Raw genomic sequence first — 27,801 nt, forward strand, 5'->3', positions numbered from 1 at the left:
CTTCTCTTTGTCTCTCTTTATTACTCCAAGTCACTATACCTTCCCTCTCTTTGTCTCTCCCCCACCACGGTCCTTTTTTTCACTACCCATCCTCAAATTTCAGTCTTATCCTTTTCTCTTCCCTTTGCCCCCCTTTCACCTTGCTTGGAATCTCTTATAATTTCACCTCTCTCCTCCAATTGTTCCCTCCCTTTCTCTTATGCTTATTTTGCCTCCCCTATTGACTCTTCTTCCTCTGCAGTTCCACTCCTATTTCCTCACACCCCTCTCATCTCTCTCTCTCTCCTAACTGTGTCAGTCTCCCATTTGGCATTCTTTACACCTATTATTTTTTGGGGGAAAGCACAAACCAAAAACATTGCAAGTTTAGGACAGGAATAATTTTAACCTAACGTCTTTATATTTCAGTGTGGTCCGCTCAAGTCACTGCAAGAATGGAGAAGGTTTCATTGCGTGACTAATGCCTTTCAGTACAGAAATGGGGGGACAAGTACAGAAATGTGTTAGTTGAACCTTTGATGTGAGGTACTTGGCAGGGCTGATGCAGTCTATGTCTTCCAAATTTCAAATAGGGCTCTCTGATGCATTCGTCTTTCACATCTGGTAGTGGATCATTAGGGGTTGAAGGGTTTCAGACTGCGACTGCCTCAGGTTTATGAGGTTTCTGTGTAGAGACAGGGTCAACGTAATGGCAAGGAGCCAAAGTGGTGATGCAACCCAATGCTAAAATCATACCAGAAAGGGTTGCTTGGTTTGTAAGATGGCTTAAGTGTATTGTTCTTTAAGGGGCCTTTTCTCATACCATTCAGGCTGGTGTGCACTGTTTTCTTTAGCTGGGTCGCAATTGCTATAATGTACAGCATGCCTGATTATGAGGCTGCTGCATGTTCTCTTTTCAATACATTTGACAAGGATGTTCAATGGTGTGGGAGATGTTGCCCTGAAGGTGTTTCTGGTAGCAGATACTCATGGAATCAAGAGCATTCTACATAACTTTTGTCATTTCATCGTTTCCTCCATCACTGTGTCACGGTGGGATCACTTGCCCAGTGTGCCACCCTCATTGCCTCTTATTTTATTTCTGTTGCACCTCTTTTTTGCTGTCTATGTAGTTGTGAGATTTATATGAGTGTCTGGAGCCATGCCTGATCCTCAGTGGATATTTTTTTAATAATTTCTGTCATATTTCCTCAAGTACTACATATGTTCATGTAAACTGAAGAAGTACTACTGTTTTCAATCCCATAGTACAGAGAAGGGGGACTGTTCGCTCAAGATAACCACTGAGTAGATGTATTGTCTGAATACTGTAGTTAGGAGCATAATGCACTTAACCTAGTGCAATTCCTGCATTTCTTTGGATTGGAACATTGTTCTGGGTGCAAAAAATGAATTGCTGTGGGGCATCTTTATTATTTTTTGTGCAACTCAGACCACAACCAAGGTTGCAGACAATGATGCTGGGAGAATTTTAGAGTTGGGGTGCTGCCATTAATATTATGCCCTTGAAGTCACAGAGAATGTGACAAAACCAAGCGTTATACATAAAAGCAAGTGTAGTAAATGTGCCTTGCCCGCTCAGTAGGCGAGCAGTAAGGGTGTGGTATGCAGCAGGTGGTGCATTTTTTATCACAGGTGTACAGTTTCACTGATAGAACTATAGAGTTAAAAAATGATAATGTGCAGAAATCGGGTTCCAGTGAATATTTATCGTTTGTGCATCGCCAAGTAAGGTGTCTTGATTTTGGGTAGCAAATGAGACAAGATAAACACAATATTTAAAGGCATCTTTATTGCTCATTAACCCTTCTGAATTCCAGCATGATTATTTCTAGAGGGGCACCCCCAGCACTCTACATCCAGTACCTATGGTTGCAGCACTGTGATATGCAAGAGTGGGATCAGCTCTGAGCCACATTTATTTAAATGGACTGCTTCTGCTCACTACTCCTGCACTTGTGTGTGAAACCTTTGCATCAACCTGTGGTTATATGAATGTGCTGGCTGGCATAGTTTTTTGTACTGATAAAATTCCCTTCTAGTACACAATTATAAAACAGGACAATTTTTTTTAACGTTTCACACATTGTGTGTGTGCTGCACAGTGTGGCACAAGAGCAAGGCGTAGAATGTTTGGATAAGTAAAAGCATTTCTCCTTGTTAGCAAGTGCTTCATGGAGGTGTGATCTTTCTACACAAAGCCTGGCCTGAGCATGTAAGTAGATTAGGCTTGGCATCAATAACCATGGGTAAATGCACTGATCCGCCTATATTACATCCAGGTGACTCCCCCTTGATGCAAAGTGGTGCACAGCACAGTGAGCTATTGACGCTAAGAAAAGAGCATTAATACAGCACAAAATACCTTTTTGACAAAAAGTAAATACCCTTACAAGACTTTGTTAAGTTTTGCGTTGACTTTAACCATGCACAAACCCTTAGTAAGTTTGGTCCTGTATTTCTGTGCTACCTGCTTTTCGTTATATTTGCCAGTTGTGTGGTGCAAGTACCTGTTCCTTTTAAAGTTTCCAATTTTCTTGTTACGGGAACAGTAAATCAGTGTTCTATGTTTTCATATCTTTTGTTTTTCATGATTAATGTACAGTCCATTAGATGAATGAATTTCGCCATAGATTGATTATAAATTTGCCTGTGAGATACTCTTTTACGAAAAACAATGCTATTTTGCTACACATGTTCCCATTCTGTGCCTGCAGGTGGGAGTTATTTTGAGTACAATTGTGTGTTAGGCAGTGTCCTGGGTATATTCCCCTATTTCTTTTTACGTAGCAGCAGTGCTCTAAATGCACAGTTCAGTTACTCACAAATTCTGACTACCTGCACTTCTTTAATTGGACACAGACTTTAATCTCAAAAGGGTGTTATAGGACAATTTGAGGCAGCCTGGGGGTGCACATTAGGGGCCTCTCCAGGCAGAGGCAAAACCCAGTAGGTTGCAGAAGTAGTCTCTGCAGTCATGGATGCGGCTTTCAGCCTCCTGGCTACACTTCTCATCTCTCAGCCACCTTTCTAGCCCTTTCGAAGCTACTTCGCACCGAATTGCACAATAGCCCGCACCAACGAAAATAGATTACAAGAAAGCGCAGGATGAAAAGGCTATTCTGGGATTCTAAACAGTGCCTCACACTGCTGCGAAGTATCTAAAGCATCTGAAACATCAGGTGGGCAACAGTCCCAGCAACTGTAAGGTGAAGGCGGACGTGAAGAATTAGTGACTAACCCTGACAGTCCAGAGATCTCCTTACATTCAATCTCTCTTGAGAGTATATTGTGTGAGAACAATAACAGGGCCTCATTGGTCTCTCAACCCCCGCTGGGCATCAGCAAAGACATACTGCCTGCCGTTCTGGCTTCCGGTGAGAAAGATTTTACAGGATGTAGCGTGGAGGCAAGAACAGAGACTGGCCCAGTGGGCAGTATCCAAAATAACATTGGAAAGACCATACAGTGCAGCAATAAGCAGGCATAATCCATCACAACCTTATCAACATATCCTATTTTCGCAGCTACGACCGCAAGACACCCGCCTGGGCAGCAAGATTCGTTAGGAGAATTACCAGCTGCAGGAGAGAATGAGGAGGTTGGAATTACCCTTCCACAGCATAGGGATGAATTAGATAATGCTGTGTGAACCCTAATACAAATACATGTCGATAATGAAGGTACCATTCTTCTGAATCCAATCTGCAATAGGGGACTGAGTCTCTCACTTCTGGGCCGCTCATTGCAGGGATTACCAGGATCACATACATGGTTGCCTCTGGCATCCATGCCCCCAGTGGAATCACTTCTGCACCAGATCCTTGGTGAGCTTCGCAAACTGAAGCTATCCCAGGAAGAGACCCACAAAAAAACAAGTGAGCAGATTACCCAACTTAACTCGAATATTCAGCTTCTAAACATACGGATGTCCCATCCATCACAGCAAATCTCAGATTTAGAGGTTTTTAAACAGAAGACAGACCCAGCAACTTTGGAACTCAAATCTGAAATGACATAAATTAAATGGAAGCTCGACAACATGGAGAATCGCTCACACAGGTCAAACCTATGGTTTGTAGGAGTCCTGGAAGGATGTGAGAATGCGACTACCATCATGACTGTGGTATCAGGACTTATTCACAATTATCTATGCCCTGACTTGGCTGTTGCAGAATAAAAGAGCGGGGTATTAGTTAGAGTGATTCAAAAGGGGGTCTGTTACACCGCAGATAACTGCTCTTTCAGAGTATTCTCCGACATTTCATCCGCTGCAGCTCATGACTGTAAGAAATTCAAGGGAATGATTGAGACCTTTAAATCAGTAGGGGCCCCGGCAGGCATCCTGCAACAGGCAAAACTCAAAATGGTATATAAAGGTCATTTACAGATCTTTCAAACTGTGGGGCAAGCAAGGACTTTTTTGGACCAAATTTGTTTGAGTGGAAGCGTTTGTAGTAAGGGGGGGGTTGTCTTCTAGATAACCCGCACAAAGGAACTGGGGCCTTTGCTCGATTGATCCCCACGGCATTGTGGGGGTCAGGTGGGTGATGTATATGTTTGTTATTAACCTTTCACTTTTGTTTCCTGGATGACTGGAGGGGGGCTAAAGCATGAGCGCCCTTCTTCCATAGGTAATTCCCTTTAGAACCTCTTCCAGGCACCATGCCAGGGTGCCACAACTTAGAGATGGGAAGTAGAGGGGTGAAGGGGGATAGGAAGTGGAGGTGTCACCTGGGGGGTGAAAGGGAGGGGAATGCTGCAAGAGTGCCCGGGCGGGGGCCTCAGATACTGGGGGTCTGGGGGGTTTAAGAAGGGTGGTGCTACACAGAGTAGGGGTGTTCATAGGGGAATAACAAAAATAAAAGAGATAATCTAGACAAAACGATTAGCTATATCCTATGACAAAAGTCAAATCTAGACAGAGACAGGCTATGTCCAGGCAGGAGGAAAAAGAAATCATGGGAATGGATCAGCATGGCTATGTCAAGTGAAAAGGGGTTCAGGGTAATTTCGTGTGATAACAATGGTATTAGTAACTCACAGAAGCGAAAAGCCCTCCTGTCATGGCTCAATTCCACTGGAGCACAAGCAATCTTACTCCAGGGAACACAGTTAAAAGTAACCACCAAACAATAATTTCTGCCTACATTTATATTACAGGTTTTTTTCACATCTGCTGAAGCTGTGGTTACTCACCCATAGATTTACCGACAAAGTTTTACGGTTTTACCCCAAAGCTAGATGGATTTTGATTTCTTTAAGGTCAGTTTTTATGGCCCTATAGAAAATGTGCAGATACTACTTCAGAAACTGTATGATCTTTTTGTCCCGCTGACAGGGCTAATTTTGGTGGGCAGAGATTTTAATCTTATCCAAGATATTAGTCGGGACTGTTCATGGTGGAAAGAAATGCAGAATAAGCAGAAATCTTTAAGACAATTGATACAGATTAAGTGGGACTTGGCTCTGATAGATCCCTGGAGCATGGACAACCCCGTAGCAAGGAAACATACATGTTTCTCAAAGCAATTCCATATTGCTTCTCACATTGACTATTTTTTTATATCTTATAGCTGGAGGAGACTAGGATCCGTAATATTCTACAATCGCTTTTCTGATCATTGAGCCTCCAAATGTTGATTTCATAACCAACAGTGAGATAGGGAGGGCAATAAGATGGACCCTAGATAGGTCCTATCTAACACAAGAGGGATGGGTTGACAACATGGGGACAGAACTAACTAGGTACTTACAAATAAGCCAGGGCTCCGCTTCAAACTATGCCATCTGGGGGGCAGGTAAAGCCTTTATACAAGGCGTAACTATCGCCCATACAGCGTGGCAAAATAGAATTTGATGAGAAGAGATTGAAATGCTCCAACAAAAGCTTAATCATGCTAGGAGGGAAGATTTTAGATTAAAGATGGCCCAATCCCATAGTCGATTAATCAAAGCAAGTCAAGTTTACATACAACCAGACTTGAGGTGAGCTTTTTTAAGGATTTCCCTAACTAATAGCAAGTTTAATTTGTGGGAGCAACAGTTCTTTTTCATTTGCTCACTTGTGGCCAAATCACTGATCCTGCAAAAATGGAAATCCCCAGACTCCCCAACATTCAAGACTTGGGTGACTAAAATGAGGCAGGTCCAGAGACTGGAAGAAACGTAGGCACAAAGAGTTAGGGCAAGGAGGAAAGCTATAGCCATCTGGCAATTCATGTGGAGGGAAGACAGCAGTAGTTTGTCAAATATCCTGATGTGCATTTCTAGAAACAATGAATGAATGAATTAAGGAATGAGCTGTTTATATCTGTGAATGTTTTTTTTTCGTATTGATACATCTCCAAGTGATTGTATGTGCAATTGATCTAATTTAAAAAAGCTACTAATGTGCACCACATTATTTTATGTTATAAGGCAGGAGGTATTCTTGCTCAATTCTTGCACTACAATGTTCCACTTTTGTGGCAAACTAAATAAGCACTGTCTACGCCAACGGGTTGGCCTTGTTAAGCAGGTGCAGTGGTTGTTTTTCTATTTTTTTTAATTATAAACTTATAACTCAAAATGTAAAACAAAAGTCCTCTGCCTAGAGATAGTGGCTATATGCATGGAATAAACATGTAAAAATTAAATAAAGTCAACTTTATACATAATTTTAATAGAACAAGCAGACAGGCATTCTTAGAACAAGTACCTTATTGATTTTAATGCACATCACAAAAAAATAAGATCGGTATGGCCACAAAAAACATTATTGATTTTGCATTACTCTAATCTGACGATATAGCTTAAATACTGAAGAGTGAGTAAAAATAAAACAAGGGATAAAGAATAAATATAAAAACATATTGGCAAAATAAAGTATTAGCCCATCAGTTCTGATTCTCAGCCCACTTCGTTTTAGGCGGATGTGCACGTGGTTAGGAAAAACATGCCATCACTCATAGTGCAAAAGAGCAAATGGATGAAGTGTGCTGATCCAGTGCTCCATGTGTCATGCTTAAGACACTCTATCTATGTACACACATATGCAATATTTATTGGAAAGCCGTTTTGATTACATAAGGATGGGGACACAGATAAAACTGTCTCTTGGTAACATCTAAAAAGAGACGTGTCATGCACATCCGTGACAAACTTACATAACAAGGTGTGGAAGTCACACAAATGAACCAGCTGTCACAGTGCTCCTTCAGATCTTTTAAGGGTAAACACCAGTGTCAGTTCACAGATCATTTCGATCCCATCTATTTTGGATAATCATCAGAAGACATGACATTTACATGTTTATCAAGGTGTGTAATCATGCCCCACCAAAATTTAGAATGTGTCCCTCCCTAGCTCCACTTTGAACCACGTTTGCACATGTTTATAATTAAGGGGATAGATGCACACAATGAATACATTCTCTATAAGTGGGTGATACCGAATTACAAGGAAGAACAAGCCAAGCGCCCTTTGAGGAGACCTTAGGGCAGCATTTTATGGAGGCACCAAATGGTATCAAATCATCGAAATAACACAACAATCTCATTTTTTTAAAAAGGAGAAAGGAGTCAAGGGCATCACATTAAATTTTAGAAAAAGGTCATGACAAAGTCATAAATATCAGTGGGCGTTATTGTCGTTTTTAAAGTTTTCATTATTAGCGATGATGACAATTTATAATAAAATGCTGCAAAGTGAAAAATGATTAACATAACGTGGCATAACATGGTGAATCTCTGTTTTCAGAAAAGCGTACTCGGTAGTGTGAGAGACGAAATAACATTTTATTTAGTGCAAGATGTGTTTTACGTCATATCGAACTGCAAAGTATATACAATATTCCCTGTAATGATTTTGTAATAAAACCATCATTTCCATATTGAGCAGCGCTTGTTTGTTAAAAAAGGATATACAGAAAACTAAACGTCTGTGGAAGATACAATGCAGAACAGTAACTGGATTTATGGTATGGTAAAAAGTACTGCATATAATTTACAAACACCTCTTCAGCCCAGCCCTGTAACCTTACACTGCCACAGTCAGCCCACTTTTGCCTCTTTAAAGTACTATACACACACATTCTTTTAAATATGTGACAAGGATTCTAACACGAATCCTGTTGTTGGTGTTGTAAACATACCCTGCCAAGCAAAGACAAATTGTGTCTAGAAAACTGAAGTAGATGTCAAATGTTGTGTGGCCCATACTCTCAAGAGAGTGTTACGTTCTGTCTTGTTTTGTCATGTTGTCATAATCTCATGTCATGTCCTGTCATGTCATTCTTGCAGGGGTTTGCAAGGATTTAAAGTACTCTGGGATACTGACAACATGACGGCAAAGAAGGAAGGCTAAATGTCTGAATACGAGAAAGACTAAGTAGCTTGGTGGCTGTTGTTATTTTAGACTTTGTACAGTGGCTGCATGTGTGTAAGACTTCTTACAGATTCCTGACAGCATGAACAAGCATCAGCAGAGCTTATAGGTCTTGCCTATGCAGGAGCTACTGGCTTTGCCAATTTATTTTAGCCATGTTGCACATCCGCGTGGCTGCTGTTCAGCATGGCTATAACTTAGTGACGTAGAGGAGACTGGTTGGAGTTTCAAACAGTGGAATGGTGAAGAGTGGAGTAGAGTGTTGTAGAGTGGAGTGGCAAAACAGCGTTGTGTATTGGAGTAGCATAGTGTGGAGTCGGGTGGAGGTGGCATACATGGAGTAGCATAGTGTACAGTGGACTGTTGTACTGTGCATTGGTGTAGAGTGCTGAAGAGTAGAGTGTCAGACTGCAGTGGTATAGATTACAGTGGCTTAGAGAGCAATGGTATAAAGTACAGTTATGCAGAGTAGAGTACGGTGGCACAGATTGCAGTGACAGAGTGCAGTTGTGTAAAGTGCTTTGGCATACAGTGAAGTGGTTAAAAGTAGAGTGGTGTAGAGTGCAGTGGCGCAGAGTGGAGTAGAGTGGCACGGAGTAGATTGTTTCAGAGTCCAGTGAAGAGCAGTAGAGTGGAGTGATGTAGGACAGAGTGCCGTTGCATAGAGTGGCATAAAGTGTAATGGAGTAAAGTGGTGTAGAGTGCACTGGCATAGAGTGCAGAGGTGCCAAGCAAGTAGCTTAGGGTGGCATACCATGGACTGGCATAGAGTGCATTGGCACAGAGTTGAGTTTTACAGAGTAATTTGCATTGGCATAGAGTGTACTGACATACAGTGCAGGGGCGTAGAGTGCAGTGCTGAAGAGTAGTGTAGATTACAATTGCATAAAGTACAGGGGCTTAGAGTGGAGCTGTGCAGACTAGATTGGTGGGACTACACTGGAGTGGTGAAAAATGCAGTGGTGAATGGTGCAGTGGTGTAGAGTAGAGTGGCCAAGAGTGCACTGGAATAGAGCAGAGTGGTGCAGGGTAGAGGAGAGAGGCCTGGCATGAAGTGGCGCACAGTGCAGTGGCATAGAGTGGTAATGCAGAGTGCAGTGGCATGGAGTGGTGTAATGTGGAGTGGTGCAGAGTGGATGGGAGTGGTGTAGAGTGGAATATTCATAGTGTTGTAGCAGACAATACATTTTCAATTGAAATTACCATTACATTTGCACAAACTATACAGTCCACAGATGGAAATGTGTGGAAATTGCATCATCTAGTCTAATGATTTGTTTCATCGTATTAAAGTATTTGTTTCCAACAAGCTTGAGAAATAACAAAAAATGTGTTGCGTTTGTGTTTCTCATTCTGATATATTCTTAAATATGTACACAGTTCATTTAAATGTTGTGTGCTAGAAAACAAACTCTTACCTACCCACAGAATGCAGCAAGATTGTCACATAAATTCTCTCACTTTGAAGTAAGAGAAAGAAAAGAAAACAAGCACCCTCAGAAGACAACGCTTGACATTTGACCTCGGTCATTGAATACACAGCAAATGTGATGAGCTAAAAACAGGATTTACAGGCCTGTTTACAGGAAGGAAGGCATGGTTTTGGCATGGGAAGGTATGAACTCAAGCTGGACTGCCTAAAACTAATAAAGTCAGCAAACAGAAATCAAGAAAATGTGAGGTACAAACCACAAAGCCAATGGCAAGCAACCAGCAGAATGCATTTCTAGATCAACTTTCTGATTGTCCACAAGATGTCTTTAGCAAACCAGAGAGCTACACTGTCTAGTAGGCTGTGACCTAAAAAGGACAGACAAGCTGAATATCCAAACAAAATGGTTCTATGCCAGTAATATACATTATCTTTTGTTGTGTGTTTGAAATTCACATGTACTCTTAAAGAGGTTTGATATTTTTTTATGACATATCATATGAGCTTAAAGTGGTATATTATCACTTATATGAACATGTACATCAGAACAAATACAGCAGAAGAGTTGGTTCAGCAACATTCAGGCCCAAAGGCGTTTCTTAAATTACAGAATACAGAAGAGACATAAACACTCTGTAAAAAGGGTTGCTGATAATCTGCATTCACTACATAGGTGGTTATTGTGCTTTATAAATATCTTGGTGACCATCATGATGGCCTCTTGACACTAATCAGAAACAAAGTCTTGAGGCTCTCACAAGCTGCCCCATTACATAACTCACACTATTTTAATGGCTTTTTTAATTTAAACTAGCTTAAACTGGGTACTTATGACCCTAGTGAAAATGAAAGCATGTTCCAACTACTATTTGCAGTGAACATCTTACCCTTAATGCCTTCGATGTGTATGACGTCCGGGGGCCATCTTATGCATCAGAGCTATTGTCTATCGGACGGCTCATGGCCGTCCGACATACACAGCACTGGAAATCCCTCTGGTGCACACACCAGAGGGATTTCCTGGAAAAAGAGACAGCCCCGGAAGGTGGGAGAAAGCTTCCCACCGTCCGATGCTGTTCTTTATTTTCAGGGAAATGACATCCGTGCGTGCCACGCGCCTGATGTCATGTACCTGAAAATTAAAGTGAAATGAGGCAATCGGCTACTTTTCTCTGCACTGATGCTTGTGGGTCTATCTCAACTTCCTGAGCACTGATCCAGATGGGAAAGGTATTGTTGGAAAAGGGAGAATCTCCCCTTTCCAATCGTATCTTTCCCAAGTGGATCCCTGCTTGGGGAACGCCCAAGGAGGGTGATCCCCAAGGAGGGAATCCACCCACTAGACCCCAGGGAGGTGGAGCAGCTCCTTGGGCAAAGGCTTTTGCTCCCCGGTTATTTTCAGGGCACAATTCAGTCTTTTTGACCCCCCCACTCCAATGGGGCAGATGGGGGCAATAGCCCTCAATCTGCCCCCAGAGTGGCAGAAAGCACACTGGGACACTAGGGATTTTTTTATTTAGTTAGTGTAGGCATAGGGGTTGGCCATGATGGCCCTATCAATGCCCTACCCCACAAAAAATGGGCAAAGTCTTTCAGCCCCCCAGGGGAGGCAAAAAGCCCACTAGTATACCAGATTTTGTTTTTATTATTAGTGTAGTTGTGGGAGATGGTCATGATGGCCTTGTCAATGCCCCATCCTCACATAACTGGTACAATCTTTCTGCCTCCCCCTTAAGGGCCTGATGGGGGCAATAGCCCCCAATCTTTCCCCCCAGGGAGGCAGTAAACCCACTAGGACACCAGGCATTTGTTATTTAATTTGTGTAGGGGTGAGGGCAGGTCATGATGGCCCTGTCTATGCCCTCATCCTGAAAAAATGGACACAGCCTTTTTGTAGCCCGGGATGAAGAAGGGGGCAATAGCCCCAGATCTGACCCCCTGGGGGCAGACAACTCACTAGCACACCAGGGAATTCTTTTTATTATTAGTGTAGGTGAGGGGGCTTGCCATAATGGCCATGTCAATGAACCCACACCAGAATAAAGGGCACAGTCTTTCTGCCCCCTTTTAGGGGCAGATAGGGGCAATAGTCCCCAATCTATCCCCGGGGGGGGGGGGGGGCAGAAGGACCAGTAGGCACCAGGGACTATTTGTATTTATTAATGTAGAGGGGGATGCACAATATGGGCATGGCAATGCCCCCACCCTCAAAACAAAAAGGCACAGTATGTCTGCCCCCCGGGGGGGCAGATGGGGCAATAGCCTACTGGGGCAATAGGGGGAAGAAAGCCTACTAGGCACCCTGCACTAGTAGGGGTGGAGGCTGCCCAGCAATGCCCCTACCAACCAAAATGGGCACAGTCTCTCCCCCTCACCCCCATGCTGACTAAGGCATCTCATCTCAATGGCAAGGAAAAGGAGATGTGACTCTTGGTTGTTGCAAAGTTGGTTAACTCCCAATATCATCCCACTTCCAATGGTGTGGGGTGCACTTTCTGGGCTTGGGTATGCTACTACCTGGAAAACCCTACCAGACCCAATCACTTCAGAAAAATAGACATCTGGGGACGTCCAGGGTGGTGTGCTTCAAATGCACCACACGCCATTTTCTTACCCACAACACCCTGTAAACCTCCTTCTTTATCAGGAGCCACACATTTTCCTTACATTTCTGTGACGAAAATTTCCGGAACAGTGACAGTAACTGTTCCTGCCATGGTCAATACGTGTTTTCACGCAACTGCTCCCATTGACCTTGGTTTGAGCAGTTCCTGTTGCAACACTAGGCCCAGCCACACAGGTGGGGCACTGCTTTTATTTGTACAGATGGGGCAATGCTCGGTGGTAGGAATTTTGTGGATTCATGCAGATTCCGGAAGCTTCCATCAGAGAAATGTAAGGAAAATGGGTAATTTCAGGAAACGTTTGGGGCCTGCAGGCCATTGTGTGTAAGAAAATCTAATTGGATCCATGCAAGTTACACCATCCTGGATTTCCCTAGGTGTCTAGTTTTCAAAAATGTACAGGATGGCTAGATTTGCCTAGGTGCCGGCTGAGATAGGGTCCAAAATCTAGAGCTACCCACATCGGAAAAAGAGGGTCAGTTTTCAATGGAAAATGTGCTGTATACATGATATGTTTTGGGTTGTTTCCTATCGCAGTCACTAGGCCTACCCACACACGTGAGGTACCATTTTTATTGGGAGACTTGAGAGAATGCTGGGTGGAAGAAAGTTTGTGGCTCCCCACTGAATCCAGAACTTTGCATCACAGAAATATGAGGAAAATGTATTTTGTAAGACAAACGTTGAGGTTTGCAAAGGATTCTGGGTCGAAAAATGTGGTGAGAGCCACACAAGTCACCTTATTCTGGATACCCGTACATGTCTAGTTTTAAAAGATGTACAGGTTGGCTAGGTTTCCCTAGGTGCCAGCTGAGTTACAGTCCAAAATCCGCTGCAGCCATATTGCAAAAAATGAGTCAGTTTTCAGTAGAAAAATGTGGAGTCCATGTTGCGTTTTGGGGCATTTCCTGTAGCGGGCCTAGGCTTACCCACACAAACTAGGTACCATTTCTACCAAGAAACTTGGCGGAATGCTGGGTGGAAAGAGGTTTGTGGCTTCCCACAGATTTCAGAACTTGGCATCACGGAAATGTGAGGAAAATGTGGTTTTAGACAAATGTTGAGGTTTGCTAAAGATTCTGAGTAGAAAAATGTGGTGAGAGCCACAAAAGTCACCCCATCATGGATTTCCCTAGGTGTCTAGTCTACTGTTAACAAATATACAGGTTTGCTAGGTTTCCCTAAGTGCCCACTGTGCTAAAGCCAAAACTCCACAGATAGGCACATTGCAAAACATTTGCCTGTTTTCAGTTGAAAAATGTGATGTGTCCAAGTTGTGTTTTGGGCCGTTGCCTGTTGAAGGCACTAGGCCTACCCACTCAATTGAGGTACCATTTTTTTTGGGAGGTTTGAGGGAACATGGACTAGCACAACAAGTGTTATTATCAAGCATCTCTCTCTGCATTTGAGCCTTCCAAATGCAAGACAGTGTGTAAGAAATAAGTCATTTTGAGAAATGTCCTGTAATTCTACATGCTAGTATTGGTACACCCAAATTCATAGATGTGCAAATAACCACAGCTTCCAAACTCCATATCTTGTGCCCATTATGAAAATATATAGGTTCCATTGACACCTATTTTTCACTCTTGATATATTACCAAATGAATTACTGGATGCCCATTACACAATAAAAAACTATTTCAAGGTGCAGCTCCCTTATTGGCTCTTGGAACATAGGGTTCTTGGTGAACCTACGAGCCTCATATATCCTCGCAACAAGAAGGGCTCAGCAGACGCAACGTTACATTGCTTTTGAAAATCTGCCATAGTTAGATGAAGTTAAAAAATGAAAACGTAGACACAAATAGCAATTATTTTAAACTCAATGTCAATATTTTTTATTTCAACTGTTTCTTTCTATAGGAAAACCCTGAAGGATCTGCACAAATGACCCCTTACTGAATTTAACATTTTTTCTAATTTTCAGAAATGTATAGTTTTCTGGGATCCATTATTGGTTTCATACCCATTTCTGCCACTAACTGGAACGAGGTTGAAAGCACAAAAAATAGCAAAAATGGGTTATGCCCCAGTAAAATGTGAAAACTGTGTTAAAAAAAAAAAATTCTGATTCGAATCTGCCTGTTTCTGAAAGCTGAGAAGGTGGTGATTTTAGTGGTACAAACCGTTCATTGATGCAGATTTGCAGGGGAAAAAACTGATGTTTTTTTTCTGCAGCACTTGTTTCCCACTTTTCTAAAAACTAAAACAAGTTTTGCTGTATTTTGCCTAATTTGTTCGTCCCCTCCAGGGAATTCCACAAACCCTGGGTACCTGTAGAATCCTCAGGTTATTAAAAAGAAAGGACACCAATTTGGTGTGAATAGCATAAGTGGACAAAACGTTATGGGTATCTAAGCGCAAACTACTCCAAATAGCCAAAATAAGGCTTAGCACAGGAGGGGGAAAAGGCTTAGCAGTGAAGAGGTTAAACTTGCCTTCCGATCAGTTGACACATTTCGTATCATTATTTAACAGGGCAACATCAGATGCACGAGCAATAGCAATAGACCTATATTTAGTTAAAGTCACTTTTATGATAAACACAAATTCTACTTTGGCCCATGCATAATATCCTCAATGATTTCCTTGATGTGGTTTGGTTTACATCGTATCTCTCCTCACTTTAGCTTTATTCTGACCTCAGATACTAATGGATGAATGGATGAAGCAACATGTATAAAATATTTTATGTGATTTATCTGTATATTAATGTCGTACCAGTCCGATCTGTGGCGTACCCAGTACTATACAACAAATTCCATCTAGTTATACTTCCTTTGCTATCTTTCTCCTAACCTAGTCTTCAAATCAGACTATAGCTATTTTTGTTATGGTGATTGTCTTTAATCGGATGTTAGTTGTTTTTTATTCTGTTGCCCAGTGTGTGATTCAGTCAAGAAAAAACAGGACTTTTGCAATTTATGCTGGCTGAACAGAGGGTGACCTCAACAGAATGTTATAATACTGCAAAGGTGTCACTAGTGTACTGATTTTATTCTCTGTCTTGCAATACTTGCTCTCTACTTGAAATACATTATGCTGCTGTTCAAAAACTCTATTTTAAACTACATTTTAATCTTATTCACCCTTTGATTAATATTTTAAGCAAATGCAAATTCATTAAGCCCTGATAAAGTCCATTGGTCAACTGGACAAAGCACTTGCCTCCTGGTTTTGTGAATCATAATTACTGTTGCCACAAATAGATTTGTGTTATTTGTCACAAAAGTGACTTTGACTAAACATAAATCTATTGATTGTGCATCTAGGCTATATTATAGGCAGGTCTGTGCCGTGGTAGACCTTTAACAAGGTCCATCTGGGGAGTCTTGGCCGTGCGCCCCATTACAATCATTGTAATGAACCCAGAAAAGCTGCAAACTCTTAACTGCTCTGGGGGCAGTGCTTTAGTGAAAGGTGGAGTGACTTCTTGAAGCAGCCACTCCTTCTTTCACTGTGAAGGCAGCACCCATCAACATTTGAAAAGGGAAACAAATATTACCCCGAATGCAGATGTAGTGAGTGCACAAACCTGCAAGGGGATGTCTTGGAGGTCCATGGACCCCCTTTTCATCCTATTCAGAAGGTTGCCTTTAGGGTTGTACCTACTGTGTGACACCTTTTTTGTGGCACACAGTGAATGTGTGTCCTAGGAGCCTCTTTGCTTCTGCCACAAGCCTGTAATACATCAAAGGTGCAGAGGGAAAGTGTTGCCTCATTTGCTTGGTACCATACCCCAGTGAAAATAAGGGAATGTCCTTTTAAGATAACACTGGCAACATATGCGCGCTGATGCTATCAGTATTACAGAAGGGGTTGCACAAGCATCTACTCACCATTCTATAATACAAAAGCCCCCTAGAAAATGCAGAAAACAGGGGCAGGTGCTCTTTGTTCCAATGATTAACATGTCAAAAAGGTACTTCCTTTCAGAGAAGCCAGCATGTCTTTCAGACAACTGTGTGGGGCAGTCAAAATGAGTGCTGGGTGAATTTGTGTTAGATTCTGATTCCAGAGAAATGTGTAGTAGTTTTTTTCCATGCCAAAACCTCTCTGTTGACACAAGCAGCTATTGGCTTAGCAAGGATGCTAGTGCCTTAATTCAAGCACAAAATGCATCACTTCTATCTTGTGGTTAGTAATAGTGCTGCTCCCAGTGTCCCACATCACTTGGGTCTCAGTCTCACTGGCCTGCTACACTACTAATACCTATGTCCTTGCTAGTAACCTTTAATCACCTAGCTTTACTTCTAAAGCATCAAAAGATATATTCACTCCCTATTGCAGCAATCTATATGCGGCATAAAGTTTTAAACATGAAGCTCATAAGTTTAGCAATCATATCACTTCCAACAGTAGCACCATCTGCACATGTGCTGACTCCAGAAGCAATCAATTAGTAGACGTATGGAGTGTAACTTATGAATGATTACTGTCAACAGACTGTCTAGATAGGCGTACGAAGGGAAATATTGATTTACTTTGCCATTATTGTTGATTCAGTGTAAATGCAGGTTGGTGTAGAACATACCAAATGTTGCTAGATAACTCTTTGAAAACATTTTGTCAGAAGAGCAGCTGACTAACTAGAACGCCTAATGTTTGTTTCTACAGATCAAAAGTTGGAAGTATGTTTCCTTTGTAATCTCAATCACCTTTACAGTAGACGTCATTTATTTAAAAAAAGACAATTATAGTACTCCGAGTTCCTAGAATCTTTTGTGGTCCATTTACAATGAATATACAAAATTGGACTTTTTTAACGGACTTGTTGTTCTGTCCTGGAGGAAGAAAAGGATCTGCAGCCATACTCTTGGCTTTGAGATTTTTTTCATATTTAATCTCCAACGACATAAAGAGGCATCTGACTTTCTTGTTTCACTGAAATCACTGGCCACCATGAGGTCATTGACAAAGTCTACCCTTCCCGCGGTCTCAATGTAAGTATATGAAATCTAAATAGCACTGTGTTATTAAAAGGCCAAATTTTAGGGGAAAAGCAGTAAAATGCAAGCCTCCTGCACACTACAATCCAGTGGCATAAAGTTAAATATATTTATATTATTTTGAACCATGAATACGGAGAAGCTGCCCCGCTGTTCCATGTACTGTCCATTATGCTGGTGACCTGCAGTTATCAAGGACCTGTACTAAATTCTACCTTTGGGTTGGCAGGAGAGCAGGTTCCTACATCATTCTCAAATCACAGACAATTACAGTTCTGAGATTACATTTAGAGTGTTTGAACAAGTCTAAGGATTGAAAATGTATCATTAGTAATTAATAGCAAATATACCAGCTGTGCCATGATTTCTTGATTAATAACAATACCAGACACTACAATGTATTTTCAAAATGTGCAGTAATTAATTACTGCCACATTTAAGATGTTTTCACTTTTGTTGTCCGTAAAAAAGTAATGTTAATCACACCGTAAATTAATCTGTGAGCAATGTATTAACTGTCTCATGAGCAGGAATGCTTTAGTCGCCCAGGGGCAGCAGATTCTTGGAAGGCTAGCTTTCAGTGTTAAGCAAAAAGAAGCTGAAATAAAACATGCGGCTTGGCAAGCAGGTTTACTGCAAACTCAAAGACGCCACCAAAAACATTGACTGAAAATGCTGTTTTGCTTTATTATATTCTAAGATCCGCCCTCACGTACTTACAAATAAAAAGAACAAAATGTGCAAATATCATTAACATCCTCATCCGCTGTTGTTGAGCTTTGAGTATTCTCACAACAGATCTGTGAAAACTGAACTGCAAAATATTGAATTTAACAAAAAAAGATATCATGACTTTATTCCAAAATTGTTTTATTTCCCTATGATAAAGAACTTTAGTAAATAAAAAAGGTGTCCCAATGAATCAATCAATTAGTAGACTTGTGGACCGCAACTTAGCACCAGTGAGGGTGTCCAAGCGCTGGAATGACTATAGTCAACATTGTAATCTTTTAAAACTGATTTATATAGCCACATAATAATACAAAATAAAGATTAGTCTATAGACCACACCACAAACTGAATTGCCTCCTGACAAAAGGATGAGTAACTGGGGTCCTGATTTAAACACTTTTGGTAAATTCGCAATGAATTGGAAATCACCTTCCCACACCCAGTAAGTGTAGCATTAGAACAGAACTAGCTGTAAATGGGGAATAACTTGGTCTTTGTTCTTTTAATGGTGCAAGGTAAACTCTAGAGGGCATATTTATTAAAAGTGCTGCTGCAGCTAGTGCAGGCCACTTTTCTTGCCCCCCTTAGTGCCCCCCTAACGCCACCATGTGTGCACAGTATGTATACGGTGCACATGGCGGTAGTTAGGGAACTAGCGTCACAATTTTTTACGCTATTTCGGCGCTTTGCAGGATTTGCATCAAAAATGTTGATGCTAATCTTGCAGAGCACCCTGAGGCACATTGTAACCAATGGGAGGGAGCCTCTTTTTAATGCCTGCTCAGAGCAGGTTTTAAACGTTCCGAAAAAAATGGCGTAAAGCAATCTCTTAGATTTCTTTACGCCATTTTTTCGGCCCCCCTATTGGGGGAATGCTCCTTTGTATACATTACAAATGCAGTAAAACATTAGATTTTAAATAGCAGTGATGAGCATGCAATAATCTCCTTGACTCACATTTAATAGTACTTTTTCACAAAACCGTCCTTCTCTAACTAGGGGCTTGATTTGGTGCTGCTTGAAATCAAACCTTTGACCTGCAGGTCACACACAGATCTTTGAAACAGGTGTGCCATTCACTGAGCTACTTTACTGATTTTCAAGGTATGGCAATTACCAGGATCTGGGAAATAATTAAGCAAATCTGGCAAGCACTAAGCATTTGATCAGAACACTTCGCGCATTTCCAATAATCAGGTTAAATTAGGCGTTTATTGCCTCAACATTGTCAACTGAATGTGCATTGTAAGTTTATTGGTCCCCTTTCAGAAAGTCACAGCTCAGTACACCTCTGCTTCTTGCAGTGTTAACAATCTGTAATCTCAAATTACACTGCTGTGTTTAGCCTAAACCCCCCTCTTACAATAGTTCATGTATGCACCGTCTCACTTGTTTCGCAATTGAATTAATTAGTGGAAACAATTCAGTGACTTGGTAAAAAATAAGACCCACTGTTTTGACGTCATGTGGTTGCATCACAACAAATTTTAAGGGGTGCTATTTCATGTCCTTGGTGGTAAATGAAGGCAGTGCTTAATGAAAAGACCTTTTGTCACCATATTGTGAAAACAGAATTTTGGATCTTTAATCGGTGACAAGAACATTTATGCACATTTGTTGTGTTGGAATTTTATTGTGGTGGTGATGTGTTCTTTTGTGTTGCTGTGTTATTGTGCTGAAATACTAGAAAGTGATTTTACAGTTGTGTTGCTATGTGCCCTGTTATTATCTACCTGAGTTGTTATGTTATTTTGTGCATGTACTTGTGTTATGTTCAGTTACTTACTTAAAAAATAACAACACTGATGGTATATTTCCAGACAAAAGGAGGACATGCTTTGAAAGTTCTGGTGATGAACGACCTTTTACCAATGTCTAAAGTGGTAAAATAGCACTATTCCAGGTGCATAAGACATACGTCAGCCCAAAGATGTGGCAGACTGTGTCTTCACGTTGCGCTCCCAGTGCTCACTTTATGCAATATGACCCCTGGAGCCATTCGTACCCTTCTGCATAAACAGCAACTAAACTCAATGGCATATGAAGGATTTTCAATGGTTTGTCAATGTATAAGAAATGACATTAAATTCGCCCTTTTATAAATTTCATTACCAAGTTTATTGCAATGAATGGTACTTTTTTGTTTTGAAGTTGCCAGACACAACTCACACTGAGGCCATGCTTTAATATGGACATTTTCCGTATACCATGTGTGAGTCAGCACTTTAAATCACAGGTTTCCCACCCAAAGAATGTGGCATATGTGTTATTGTACACTCTGTGCCTGGTAAAAGGCCTCTTGATATAAAAGGGGACAATATGCCTTTGTATACCGCAATTGTGTGTCGTTCATGGGCTCTATGTGAATGTATACAGGATTCGAAGCCTGCGGGTTCACCTAAGCGCACTGCGACTGATTACTATGTGGTCTAGTAATTCTTGAGCTTTTTACAAAGGCTTGTGTGTTGGGTAGTTTACAGAGATTGTTTTGGGCAGTTAGGGCCAGGTGCTAAATGTATTTGACTTTTCCCTGCCCACTTCTCGCACCCCTCTCATGGAGGAGCTGGTAATGCAATTTATTGGAAGGGGGTCTGGGAAATGAAGCCTAGTTTAGTTTGGACATGTGATGGTGAATTACATCCCTGATGATATTTTCCGATACTGCTCATGCAACTCTTTATCACTACCATAAAAATAGATGCTTTAGATTTCCATCAAACATAATGTGATCTCTAGCCTGTGCATTACCCAAAACTAAACAAGCAAAACAATTTAATGAATGAGAAGCAGCTCACCCAGGCTGTCCTTAGCACAACAATCGAAATATCTAAAAACATACACTACCATTTTTTTATGAATCTCGATGCTTAGGCTAAAATAATCATTAAAAACAAGTTACAGATCTAATGCTGATTCTTAAATAAGCAGTCTAAACCTCATTTCAAATAAATAAAAAAAATTGTACTCTGGATTTAGTTAAAAAATACTTCCATCTCCTAAAGGACTACAAGACCTTACACAGGTTTGGGTGTCCGCTTTTCTCTTCAGTAATCCTTGAGCACTCATACCACTTTCTCCGTAGAAAACCACCGACAACTGACCTGACTTGTTCATAGGAGGCTTCCGTAGGTAATAAACTACAATTGATGCTTTTCCTAGAAGACATCAGACAGGAAAGAGCCCCCATCTGGCCACTAGACTAGCTTTCCTTGAACTTTCTATCTATGGGAGTTTGGTTGTCCCACATAAACCACTATCGTACTTCCATGTGTGTGTAACCTAGTTTTATTGTTACAGAGTGGCTTGCATTGGCAGCAGGACAATGCAGTTATCATGTATATTCAAAACATACAAATACATGAGAGCTTTTAAGAGGATTCTAAGAAAATTGGTGACTTTCTGTATATTTGTATGAAACCATATTTATATTTTGTATTTTTGTAGTTTTTATTTATAGTTTTATGCGACGCAAACCGGGCTTCGGGAAATAAGATAGCTTAAAGGGGGTCAGCAGATAATGCAATTAAATGCACTAGAAAAGAGAAGTGCAAATACATCGCTTTTGATACAAACGAGATAGTATGTTGTTCGGGTTTAAAAACGGCCCTTGTTCAGTTTCTCTATAATAAACTGAATTAAAATAAGGTGGAATTCACGGTGTTACTCCATAAACAAGGAGCAAATACGTTTTCAGCTAAAATTACAGAATACAAAACACATCAAAATCCAACTTGGATAACAAAACTGATTTCCCACTGCGCCCTTAGTGACCGAGCAATGCCAATCACAGCGAACAACACACAATAAAAGTCACCAATATGGTTATCTTACAGCAAATGCGGGTGTGCCCCCATTCACAGAAAATGGCCCAATTAAGCAAACGACGAGGTTTTTGTTAAAATGCAAAATGTAATCAAATGACATATCATAATTTACCTCTAAAACGTGCTACAGGTTTATCATGACAATAAAGTAGTCTGTTGTGGTTTAGCACACGCCCAGGGACCCAAGGGGTTAAATGGCCAGGGTGCATCTGAACCTCTAAAAGGCCTTATCTAGATAATTAAGGGGTGAACGCATACCTTAATGTTTACATAGATACTGGTTAATTACTAGAGAAACCTTCCCATCTATTCATCTTCCTCAAGGTGTCGATTTAATTACAGCTCCCTCATTACGGCTAGTGCTAACCCGTGCCGCCCTAACGTGAGACAAACACAGTGACAGTCAGCAGGTGACAGAAAACGAGAAAAAGTGCGTGTTCGGTTTATCGAGATTTTAACTTCTCCACATTTTAGCGAGCGTCTGCGCGGGAAAAGGCAGCCATTTATCTAGCGCTGAACTCCAGCGGTGGCTCTACCGGTGCTACGTGTTCCTATATTCGGCATTCAGTGCACGTGTAACATGCACGTGAAACCGCACTTGAAGAAAAACTGCACATTCATTGAGAAATTGAGTAGCCCGCAGAGTGCACTAGAGCCTTATTTAGATACGTAAGTGCGTTTTCAATAGGCGTGAAAATAGTGACAAAATGCTTTCACCGACTGAGCAGTAAGTACAGAGTTGGTGGTCCAGTTTTCGTACTCGGGGGATTACTATTATGAAGTAAAAAGCGTTACTTCGAATTTTTGATAAATACGACGTTGCGCTAGATTTTTTGTGTAGCAATAACAATGTCGCAGTGCGTTGGTGCTATGTCTGCCCATCAGCTGTGCACCTAGTTGTTACTCTGCTGACAAGGTGGTATCAAATATGATGTCGATGTACAAAAAATATAAATATTTACGCTTTCAAAAAATACAGTAGAACATTATTACTTCGAATGCCTATAATATTTTTTTTCATCAAACGTGAGAAAATAGTTCAACATACATTTCAAGGGGCTAGTGACAATTTGTCTTATTTGTCACAGCATTTTCGGTAAAACTTTCTTTTTTAAAAAAGACAAACCCCACATAAAGGCCTTTACTCCTCACAGAACGCATACTGGAAAGTGACTTGTCAACAGCGAAATTGACAGAATCTACCCGACTTAGAGAACGCTAGGGCCCAGTGTCTGACATAAAATGAACCCTTCGATCAAATGGAACGACTGTTCTTTATTTTATTAGAGTGGAAAGGCATCCTTGTTAACAAACACGGGAAAACGTGATTGGTTCATACTCGTTCTATATTAGCAAATTATATTATTTTAAGAAACGTTTTGACTCCAGCACGCTTAACAATTTTAAAAAATATTTAAAAAGCATTTTTCTTACAGGCCAAAGAATGTTCCCCTGTAGCATTATGTTATTGTGACAATCTATCTTCACGTTTTGTGCTGTTGCATTTTGTGAGCAATCTGTCGTAAACACTACACGCACAAGTAAGCTCTGTACTATCGCATTTACAGCCCAGCTCCATAGTAGAAAGGATTTTAATATTCAAATGTGGCTTGAAGATTTGAACAGCCCCACTGAGGTGTATTTCAAATATACGTTTGTCCCACTATATTTTCAAGTCTGATAAATATACACATACATAGCATAGACAAGGCACTTCTCTGAACAGGCCTCATCCGGAAACTGTGACGTCAATGAAGCTGCTGTTTATTTTGCTTTTGAGGCTGGGTGCACAGGGGCCTTTGCTGTTTTTTCCGGGAACGTGGTAGATTCATGGCAGCTTTGGGAAAAGAAATATAGGTGTGTTCGGAGACTGCTGTGTTAAATAAAGTTCTGCCTTTATTAAAATGCCCAAGTGTGGTTTATAAAATGCCAGCTCAAATTCAATTATATTTTCCCTGGCAAGGTGATCATTGTGTGAAACCATCAGAAATATTAAATGCCATCGTAAAAGAAACGCAAGTATTGCAGTTGTTGATTGTCTAAACAACACATCATTTCCATTCAGTGCAGCCAGAAGTTTCAAATTAGAATGTGAATAAAAATGGTCCAGAAAATACCTTTCCATTTTAGCAACTCCGTTGCTGCTAGAGTCAAGTAATATGTGAGTGCACGGACACTAGACACCCTTAAAGTCAACTAGTGGCCGCAGGCACGCTCTACGACCCGCAGAGGTCAAAGGTGAAGGCAATAATAACCTCTTATCACAGGTTGGTGACTTTTGCAGGCCAGAGGCCAATTACCGAGTCCTCATCGACAGATCCTCAAACAAGGAGCAGGGCCGGCCCTGCGGACTGAGAGGAAACTACAACCTCCATACTGTGTGTTTGCATCTCCCAAACACAAGTGCTGTCTGTTGTCTGCCAGCTATCCATGCATTTTACAGAATGTCTGCAAACACCAGCAGGATTCCCTAGGAGCCCTATGAAGGTACTCTTGAGTCTGATCTCCTCTTCCGGCAGCACTTACTAATGTCATTTTGCAATGTACGGTAGCCAAGATTTTTTAATGTTTACAAACATGATGTACTGTTTGACGAGTCAACTTATTACAATTTGCCTGTGAGGGGAAATCCTAGAATAATAGGCATTTGTTATGTTACATGCATTTTCACAGCATTTCAATACAATTTATATAGTCCTGTTCTACTTTTGGAGACAGGGGACCCTTTACGCTTCTGGAAATTTATTGTTCTGGGACACTGGTTTATCGGAAGCAAACTAGTTTGTGGGTGTTGCATTGGTTGTGTTCATTGAGAGGTGAATCATACTTAATGGAGGCCAGCACGTGATGATATACTCATATATTGTATAGAGGAGAACCTATCAGATTGCTTTGGTGTGTTGGTTGTATAGTTGTCTGGCTGATTGTTCAGTTAGGAGGCATGTTTGCCAATCATGTGGGTTTTTGAAGAACTGTGGCAGGGGAAGTTCTTTAAATGGGCTGGTACTGTCAGGTACTGAGTCCTGCACTTCTGTTTTTGGAAAATAAGAGTGTCTGCTCTCAGTGCTTAATTTGAGCCGGTGGTTGTCGGTGGGGGGCACAAGCACAGATTTTTGAGGATGGCACTTATGTTTCTGCATAACACTTTTACAGGGATCAAGAGACAGAAAAATGTAAAAAGTGGAAAGACGGAGGAAGAGAAAGATGGGAAAAGTGTCACAAAGAAAGAAAGCAGTCACCTGAAGTAGTGAGGGAAAGGGATGTCTGTTAAGTTGATTACAAAGGCATGAGGTGGATTTAGGTCTATGCAGTCTTGTTATTCCGTGTGCGCACATCTAATTGTACCAGTTGTAGGCTTCAGAGCAGATGATGGGCTCTGGCAGTCTGTCAGTTACAAACTAAGCACTGCCTGTACTTCTCAGCAGAAGTGCAATACTTTTAGGTGGAGAGTACCAGCACTTCTTAGAAGTTTGCTGGTAGTATGGTGTAGGGTACCTGCATTTCTAATTTTCCATTTCAAGCACTGAGCAGGAATGATGCATAAAATAATTGAATTGGGGCAAAACATGTTAAAGTATAATTATTTTTGTTTGCTGCTGTACAGAGCACACAGCTATCCAGTGTAATCCAAGAGGTTATACAAAAGGGCCAATGTTAGGTAGTCAGACCCCTGGTTTTACGGGGCGGGAGTCACTATATTTCTATTTAAAGTTTTCTAAAAAGCTTAATTCCTATGCGGTTTGGCTCCTCCTTCTAAATCAACATATTGCTCCAAACAATATCTACAACATTTCCCCATTACTCTAGATATGCCCTGGTTGCTGTAATTTTACCGAAGTATGCTCCTTTTCCTTGATTTTGATGTGTCTGTGGCATTAGAACTTGAAAGGGATGTGGAAGTAAACCCTTATATGCAGTACTAAGGTTAGTAACCATGACAGTTTTCCAAATAAAAGCTAAAATCCAAGTAGACCTATGCACAACCCATGACGTTTCTCGGTGTGTAGCAGCCTGTCCAATTCTGTCGCTGACACCAAATCTCCATGAATTTCACCAACTCTCCACCAAAAGGCAAAACTCACCATAAAAGATCACAAAATAAAATGAACCTACATTTCAAAAATAGATTGAAATACTGAGAATGTGAGGTGCCATCAAAAGGTACCAAATCATGCAAACTGGGCACAAAGTTACCTTCCGATCCATAGCCTTCTGAAATATTTTTTTCTTATCTAGCTTATCTCAAATGTCATTAAAATTTAAGCTAACGAGAGGCGTGCGATGGACTCCAGTGCAACCATGGAAAATCAGCACCCTGAACACTGGTCGGGTAGTAAAATACAAGAATATTCGAGGCTCGGTTGGTCCTTCAAGCCTTCGGAGTCACTGTACCTGCTGCGCAATTAATAGCTAAGCCCCTAGGAAATACGATGGAGAACTACCAGAGATGCGTCGTCCACTGACTGAATTACAGTTTTTGCAGGTGCAATAATTTAAGCCCTGGAATATGACCAGCTTCATTGCCAAGAAGTTCCAAATTTGCGGGAGGAAAACTCGCACAAAATATGTTGTTTTTATTTTTTTATTTTTAATATATAAGGACCGGTACCACCACGGTTGACACTGATGCACTTTATCTCCATCTGCCAGTCAGACAGTGGCAACTATGCCCCCTGGCAGGAAGACAGGGTAAATAAATGAAGAGGCCGCGGCGAGCAGGGTCTGCTGTCATTGTAATGTCTGGTCTGACACGTCTGTTTAGTCTTCGCTTCTCACTCTGCACCGACTCGGGGCATGACAAATAAGTAAAGCAAAGTAGCAAACAAAAACGCCATAGTCATGTTAAGATGAATAAGGGCGATTTTATATAAAATCCTAGCTACGTATAATGTCCGAGCCTCCACAAAACCTTATAACAGGAACACATGGCCGGTATTTATCTGGGAAAGGTGGCAACCCTAACTTGTGAACCCCCAGCGTGACCTCGCCCTATACACTGGAAGCAGGGCGTCCCGTCGTCGTCACACGCGCATCGCAAAGTTCAGCACTGAAGCGGACATAAACAAAGTGCAAGTCCGGCACTGCTGCCGCGTCCCCTGCTTTGTGTCTGCAGAGAGGACACCAGCCGCTCGCTCACACGCACACGTATACCTCTGACCTCTTTACATGTCTAAAAAGGGTCCCCTGACTTACCGTGGCCCCTGGAAACGGCTCACTCCGTCAAAAGACGCATAACTTGCAGCTCTTTGTGTACCTTCCTGGAGAAATTCAATCCACGCAGCTCTGGCGTGGATGAAATTTCTAAACAGCCTGACTTTTTCTTCGAAGCAGCGGAAGGCGTGGCCTCCCCTGCCAGTCAGCTCCGTTCAGCCAATCAGACGTGGTGGGAGGGCTTTATGTTAATTATTCCGGGATCGAAGATCTTTCAGCCGGCCGCTCTTCTTGCCAAGCCTGTCAGGGAGCCTTTCATAAAGCTTCCCTCCGCTTCAGCGCGAGGCAGTGTGTGACGCGCACCTGCCGAGAGCTCCCTTCCCCCAGTGCATCAACTAAACACGCACACTGAGGTGCTCTGAAATCTTACTCTCTAAAAGCAGCACCCATGTACCTGGGCGCTCCTTATCCATCCCAACCACCCGAAATCAGTAACACATAAAATAGTTTATTCGGATATTGATTTCGCGATTGCAGAGTTACAAACACGCACTGACTGTCAAATCTTCACAAGTAAAGTGACTTGTTGTCCATTAAAAAGCTGACAGCACCCATTTTTAAGTTTACTAAATATAAAAAAAAATAGTAATTCTATTACCATCTGAAAGAGGGAACATTGGAATCCAGGTAATTGCCAAAATAGATGAGTCCAAATTTAT

At 41.4% G+C, this 27,801-nt stretch overlaps 1 protein-coding gene across 1 annotated transcript in view; it reads right to left on the reverse strand.

The window, feature by feature from the left end:
- Nucleotides 1–27,252, reverse strand: part of LYPD6 (LY6/PLAUR domain containing 6) — a 162,918-nt gene extending 135,666 nt beyond the window's left edge. The window contains exon 1 of the mRNA XM_069225220.1: nt 27,125–27,252. The gene's annotated coding sequence lies outside the window, so the exon portion shown is untranslated. The remainder of the gene's footprint in view (nt 1–27,124) is intronic.
- Nucleotides 27,253–27,801: the final 549 nt, after the last annotated feature.

Source organism: Pleurodeles waltl, chromosome 3_1 (assembly GCF_031143425.1).
Source record: "Pleurodeles waltl isolate 20211129_DDA chromosome 3_1, aPleWal1.hap1.20221129, whole genome shotgun sequence".
Classification (NCBI taxonomy): Eukaryota; Metazoa; Chordata; class Amphibia; order Caudata; family Salamandridae; genus Pleurodeles; species Pleurodeles waltl.